This window comes from Coenobita brevimanus, chromosome 45, assembly GCF_032717465.1.
Source record: "Coenobita brevimanus isolate Jiangsu-jjx chromosome 45, ASM3271746v2, whole genome shotgun sequence".
Classification (NCBI taxonomy): Eukaryota; Metazoa; Arthropoda; class Malacostraca; order Decapoda; family Coenobitidae; genus Coenobita; species Coenobita brevimanus.
Genome location: NC_136998.1, coordinates 39658916 through 39666515, shown reverse-complemented (window position 1 = coordinate 39666515; position 7600 = coordinate 39658916).

Here is a 7600-nt window from a genome sequence, read left to right as displayed (position 1 = left end):
TGTATTCGATTGTTTGTTTACAATGGAGCAAAGGTTATTTTCACAGCGAGAATTATTATCGAGAAAGACTTCACAAACTGTATTGCATGCATATCGGAATTAATCATTAATAACTTGAGTGATAAGATAAATAGTGTTGCTTCTATTTGCAGTCAAACAATTATCGCACTCAAATAAAACTTTGGTCGAGAGTGAATTAACTCTAAAGCGGCACCTCTGGCTCAGTTCGGTTCAGATATTCCAACTCCTTGGTTTTGATCAGAACTTGTTCGGTGCCATTTTAATCTTTCCACCAACTCTGGTCCAAAGCAGATAAAAAATGTGAGTTGACCTGTAATGATAAGTGTTTTAGGGTCGGCTTCCCGTCCCTCTAACGCTTAGTGCGTAGCTGGGTTCCCTTTTCTAGACCGGAGCTTAGACAAATAAGAGAGAGGTAGGACACAAAAAACTCAAGGCAACAACCTTACACGTGTATTGCTAAATTCTACAAGTGGAACGGATAGATTGTCACAAGAGTACTTATAGTGAACAATTATAAACCTTAGGCCTAGATTGTGGGTGTTCTTGTCACGCAGGATACTACTCGGGACAAGATCGGGTAAAGTGAATAGCAGTATAATCAGGAGTCCTAGGGCAGTGGGTCCAAATGCTATCACTTAGGGGAAGTAGTTTTATCTATCGGGTGGAGTTCTGTTCACTAAGGCCGTGGCACTGTTTTCACTGTTGGCAGTCTAGCTTGTTTGTTCGTCGTGTCGTTAATTATTGTTCTTGTACTGGAGCCTCCGTATGAGCTTAATGTGAGGCTATATCACTAGATGGTAGCATGTTCACTCAGACAGACACTTATTCCACTGCCCTGCTGTATTTGTCTCACTGTTACTTTATTTTTTCCACGTTTCTTTTACACTACCGGTAACACTGATGCTTTTAATTCTCTGACTTCCCGTATTCTGATAATTCACTGTTCTGCCCTTGCTTCACTGTATCACTTTCACTGTGCTTTCACTGTCACTCACTTTCGGGACTAGGGGTAATGGCGGTCAGGTACAAGGGCGGCGGGAACAACTCAGCCTAATTACTGACGGGGCTGAGTTCCTCCGGGGGCCTCCGTATTCAGGGGCCAGGGGATCACGCGTAGGGGCGTCCTCAAACGTCCGGGGCTGCTGGTGTCAAAAGGATCCCGTGCTCTCGGGGCTCGGGGCGGGAGTCTGGCCCTCTGGGATGGGGCCGAACAACTGCCTGAACCTCTCGCTTAGGCGCCTGACGGAGGACGACGGTCTCCGGCGTCGGGGTGTAGGGATGTCCCGCCCGGGGGTCCTGGGCTCGGTCTGGAGGTCCCGTGGGCTGCGGTCTCCGGTGGTTGGGGACGCCGTCAGGAGTTGGCTGCGGCGTCGGCCTCCGCCGGGGTCCTTCAGGCGAGTTCTCTCAGGAACAGGCTGCAGTGAGAAGTGCCCGGTGGTGGTTACAGGGCCTCTCCAGTAGTCCTCCAGGCTGTGGCCTCCCTCTGGGTCGTAGTCTCGTTAGGGGAGTCAGCACCTGATGGAGGAGTGGCTACTGGCCATCTCCTGCTGTAGGGCCCGGCTACTGGCCGTGGCCTTCTAGGGCCGCAGCTACCGGCCGTCGCAAAGGCCTGGCTACTGGCTGTGACCTGGGGAAGGGAGTGGCTACCGGCCATCTCCTGATGAAGGCGGGAGCGGCTACCAGCCGTCTCCTGCAGGAGGGTTGAGTGGCTACAGGCTGTCTCTGTTAGGACACCTTCGGAGTGGCTACTGGCCGTCTCCTGACGAAGGCGGGAACAGCTACCGGCCGTCTCCTTATTACCTCCAGAGCAGCTACCAGCCATCTCCTTATTACCTCCAGAGCAGCTACCGGCCGTCTCCTGTAGGAGGGTCGAGTGGCTACTGGCCGTCTCTGTTAGGGCACCTTCAGAGTGACTACCAGCTGTCTCCTGATGAAGGTGAGTGCGGCTACCGGCTGTCTCATTACCTCCAGAGCAGTTACCAGCCATCTCCTGTAGGAGGGTTGAGCGGCTACAGGCCATTTCTTTAAGGGCACCTTCAGAGCAGCTTCTGGCCATCTCCTGATGAAGGCGGGAGCGGCTACTGGCCGTCTTATTACCTCCAGAGTGGTTGCAGACCATCTCCTGTAGGAGGGTTGAGCAGCTACTGGCCGTCTCAGGGGTGCTGATTGGAGCTAGAGTAATAGCCCCACCCTGTGGTTGTCGGTGGTCGGCTTGCCCAGAAGGTAGTCTCGCTTTCTTGCTATGGTGGCGGCAGGCGAGTTCCGGGTCATAGGGGCAAGCGGCCCGGGCGGACTTATGTCCCTATCAGCTGGAGTTAGGTCGTGCTCTATTTACCCTTCCGTAGGCTTCTTCTGGGGATGTTGGGCTGTCCTCCTTGAGACTATACTGCATTTTACCACCATCTTCCGGGAAAAAGTCATGTCCCTGTGACTGGAGGTTGTAAACTTTTGTGTCGTAGGTGTGGTAGACTGGCTGCAAGTGTTGGAGGAGGGCGTGCCAGGCTGTGGTGGTGGGATTTTCATCTAGATGAGAGTCACAGGTGATGAAGAGGGTGGATGGGTTGGTGGAGGGGCGGAGGAATCATAGGAGGTGGAGGGGTCCACAGACTCGGTGTTTATGTCCGAAGGGCGGTGCCATATGGCTCGGCGAATCCTCATGGTGGCAGATGTTGTCTCCTGTGGAGGGCTGTGCTGAATGCTGGAGATGGACGTTGAGTGGGGTTTTATGCTGGAGTGATGCACGCGAAGTCTCTGGGGAGTGTAGGTGGCTGGGATTTGGGCCTGGTGTAGTATGAATGTGAGACGATTTAGGGAAGGAGGTGGAGTGTGATTTTGCAGCGAGGTGGGTGGTGTGGGCATGTTGGTGTATCGGGCGACTGGGCGAGAGAGGTGGCCGGAGCGTGTGATGGTTGTTTTAAGGGTGGGTGTCGGCAGTGATGTGGGTGTGCGTTGTCGACGTGCGTGTGAGGTGTGGGGATGGCACGGGACATTGGGTGGGGTTTAGGCCTATTGGGTGGTGGTGTAGTGGGTGCGTGGGTGGTGCAAGTGGGATCTGGTGTGGGGGATAGGGCAGGCAGGGCCGGGTGGGCATGAAAGGGAGGCAGGTGGGGTGATTTGGGGCCGGGGGTGGGCGATGGTTGGAGCGGGGGTGTGGTGGTTGGAGGAGGTGCGGGCTTGTGGGCGGGGCTTGTGGTGCTGGGTGTGAGGGATGGGGTGGTTTGTGGCGAGGAGGTGGGGGAGAGATCCGGACTTGGTGGTGTTGGTGAACCTTTAGGTGAGGTGTGAGGTGGCATGGTGGGGGGGGAGGGGGAGGGAGAGAGAGACGGTGAGGGAGAGATGTAGCAGTCATAGGAGGTAGAGGGGAGCGGAGCAGGTGGGGCAGGGTGCAGGGCAGGGGCGAGGGATGTGGGAGCGTGAAAGGGGCATACTTGATGGTTTCTGAGAGTGTGAGGGGTGTCGTGATATTCAACTGTCACTTGGTAGGGGTTAGGGACACGAATGATGGTATGGGGTCCCGTGAACCATGGCTCGAGCTTGTGGGGGGTGGGGAGCTGCGCTATCATGACAGTATCATCTGGTCTGTAGGGACTGAAGGCAATGTCGGGGCGAAGGTCCAGGTTGTTCTGAAGGTGGGATAGCCGCTGCTCTAAGTGGTGAAGGGGGTCAGATGTAGGGGAAGAGGTAGGGGGCTGTAAGTGTTGTCGTAGGGGTAAGAGGAAAGGTATTTCCCCAAACACTCACTCGTACGGTGAAATTCTGTCCTCTCGGGGGCAGGAGTTTATGCCCCATTGCACAATTTTCACATGGGTGGGCCAATTGTCGACTTTGGTGGCTTCTAGCCAGGTATGGAGTTGATTTATTAATGTATGATGGCTTCATTCACAGATGGCATTTCCTTGGGGACAGTAAGGGGGTGAGTGGGAGATGTTGTAGCTGAAGATGTGGACTAGCTCCTCCCAGATTTTGCTGGTGAACTCTGGTGCGTTATTGGAGTGGATCGCTTATGGGATACCAAAGTATGGAAAAACATGCCGAATCAGGGCGTCAGCCACTGCGACAGCATGGTGTTCTTTTGCTTGGTAGGCTATGACGAATTTTGAATACGTATCAACGAACGTGATAACGTACTGATAGCTGCTATGGGCTGTCCCCTGTCTACTGGTGCGGCTGCGGGCCGTCGCCGGTGTCGTGCCCCTCGAGGCAACTGCAGAAAGAGAGAGGGCGTGCCTTTCCCCACGTGCGGCAATTGGCTGTCACGGGTTCTGCAGGGGGGGGGGGTGGACAGCACTGCAAGCGGCTATAGGCCAACTCTTAGATGCACGGCTACTGGCCATCGCAATTGCACGGCTGCAGGCCACTGCTGGCGCACGGCTACTGGCCATTGCTAAGGCACGGCTACAGGCCGCTGCTTGCTCATGACTACCGGCTTGTACATGGCAATGGGCTGCTGCTTGTGCACAGCTATAAGCCATTGCTGGGGTGCCATCTGGAACTGGTTTATTAGCTCCCCCCCGATCTTCAAGAGGGTTGGATTGGTTGATGGGTAATGCACTCGGACTGAGGCGTTTACGCTGGGTGCACTCCGTGGAATAGGGGTGCATGGCTGTATGGGACATATGCCCATATTGCACGGACATTGCGCGCGCCCTACCTATCCCTCCATTGTCACCTCTTGGGGGTGTCTTGATGCCTTCTGTTGTCACGGCTGCTGTTTCAAAAAGCATTCGGGAGCCGAATGCTAATCGCCTGCCAGAATATGCTGTTCTCCAAGTCCAGAATTTTTGGCCATATCTTGATATCTGAAAGTTTCATATTGATAGCTCAAGCCATTCAAGAGATATCATGGTGCTAAAGGTGGGCGATAAAAACTAGTTGATTTTTGGTGGCCATATAGGTGACCTTGACTTTGACCCCGAACTCCCATTTTCGAACTCGTCCAAGATTTTGGCTTTATCTTGATACCCTGAAAGTTTCATGTTGACAGCTCAAGCTGTTCGTGAGTTACAAAGGTGCTATAGGCTGGCGATAAAAATTAGTTGACATTTGGCAGCTATTTTGGTGACGACCTTGACCCGAGTGCCCATTTTCGAACACGGCCAAGATTTTGGCCATATCTTGAGACCCTGAAGGTTTCATGTTGCTAGCTCAAGCCTTTCATGAGATATAGATTGTTATGCTACGTGTTTTGAGGTTGGCTTCCCGTCCTAATAACACCTAAGGTATAGCTGGGTTCCCTTTCTAGACCAGAGCTTAGACACAGTGTGAGAGGAACAGGGCATAAATACACAGGCCAACAACCTTACGCGTATATTACCAAATTCTGGATGCAGGAAGCTAGACAATTCACAAGACTCCGTCCAAGGCAAGTACTGGAAATGGCAGGTATATAGAAGCTATAGGTATCACCCAGGATACCAACAGTCTCGGGAGAAGATGGACAGACACTTCACTTAAAGGAAGATGGGACTACACTTTGTTCTGGGGCCGCTTTTTCTTTATGATAATTATATATTTGTCCCGCGTTTCACTAAATGAAATAGGGAGGTGGAACACTGTTCATGTCTCCTATCACATTTAATAGAGTTTGGGTACTTAGACACTGTCACTATTCTACACTCGGCTAGTCACTTTCACTTTCACCTCGCAGGCAGAGAAGTCACAGTCACTATGGGGATGTGGGGCAAGGGAGCGGGCCAACAAAGGGGAGGGGGGGCGGCAGCTCACAGGGGGGGGGGCCCAGTGTTGGCTGCACCCCCTCAAGTGTCCTCTCGTCGAGGGGCCACGGGACTACTTGTGGGGGCGTTGTCCTCTAGGACAGGCTGTGGTCAGGCATGGTGAAGGGCCCCACACTGGAGAGGCTTGGTATGGGGGTTTGGCCCTCGGGACTGGGGCCAAAAATCCTTTGAAGGCACTCCTACAGGTGCCTGGTGCGAGTAGGCCATTGCTACTCCTCTGGACTGGAGAGGTTGTGCCCCGGGGTATTAGGGGCAGCGTGGAGAGCCCTTCTACTGCAGTCTCGCTTCTGCTGCTTCACTGTCAGGGTAGGGCTGCGGTGTTGCTGGCGGCAGGAGTCTGACAGGTGCTGGTCTCCCTCTGGCGCCGGCTGGATGGAGTGCAACCCCGGGGACAAGATGGGTCCTCTCTACCAGTCCCTGATGGGAAGGTTCTCCTCCTGAAGGCTGCCTCAGTCTGGCGAGTTAAGGGTGGGACTAGCTCTGCCACCGGTGGGGCGGCTTGAGTAGGGGTCTCCCTCAGGTTGTGAAGTCACAGGGGGCGAGGGGCTTTTAAGGCACCCTCCTTGGCGCAGCTACCAGCCATCTCCAAGATCCCTTGAGCAAAGGGTGGAGTGCGGCTACCAGCAGTCCCTTTCCCGTCGGTGCGGTGATCGGCTGTCACTGGGGCCCAACTTCTTGACAGGACCACGGACGAAGTGCTGCGACTGGCCGTCACGTACCTACAGGTGCGGCTACCGGCCGTCGCTGAAGTCCCATATGAGGGGCGATGTGTAGGTGAAGGGCGGCTACAGGCCGGTCCCTTGTCTACTGGTGCGGCTGCTGGTCGTCACCTGAGTTGAGCCCCTCGAGGAAACTGCAGAAGGAGAGAGGGCGTACCGTTCTCTCCCCGCGTGCGGCAACCAGCTGTCACGGGTTCTGCAGGGGGTGGGTGGGCAACACTATGAGCGTCTGCTGGCCATCTCTCAAAGGTGCAGCTACCGGCCATCACTGTTGCACGGCTGCAGGCCGTTGCTTTTAATGTGCGACTACCGGCCGTCACGGTTGAACAGCTACAGGCTGTTGCTGGGGCGCTGCTACTGGCTGTTGCTTTTAATGTGTGGCTACCGGCCGTCACTGGGGTGCTGCCTGGAGCTAATTTTCTTGCTCCACCCAGATCCTGACGAAAACTGGGTCGGTGGAAGGGTAATGCACCCGGATTGAGATGTTCGCCCCGGGTGCATTCCGTGCAATAGGAGCGCGCGGATTTATGGGATATATGTCCATATCGCACGGATGTCGCCCGCGCCCTACTTACCCCTCCGTTATCGCCTCCTGAGGGTGTTGTGATGCCCTCAGTTGTTACTATTTCACAGATATACACACTCACACACAGAAGCAGGCAAAAACATTATCGCCGCGATAACAAATACAAGAAAAGAGTGTAAAGAGAAGGAAACCCAGAATGGTCGATGTAATTGGCGTTCGGGCAGTATTAAGTAGAATCCTACATTATGATGCAGTAAGGCATTTTATATAATGGCAAAAATATTGGAAAAACAAAAGTAGCGGAAAACAATCGTCGCATGAAAAACTAAGAGCGATAAACCTAATGAAAACAAACAACACGCAAAATGAAAAACTGGGAAGTGATGTGCGTCTTGTCAATATTTACCTTCGAACATATCCCATTGATTAATATGGAAATATTTTCGCGTATCATGGGGTTAGTTTAAAAACTGGTTTGAAAATGCACTGTATCAAAAGTGAAAGCAATTAATGGTAAGTCTTCTTCGAGAAATAATTGGTTTTGTCACTTGACAGTGGAGTGGCCATTTTGTTGCTTTTCACTTATCAGGGTGCCATCC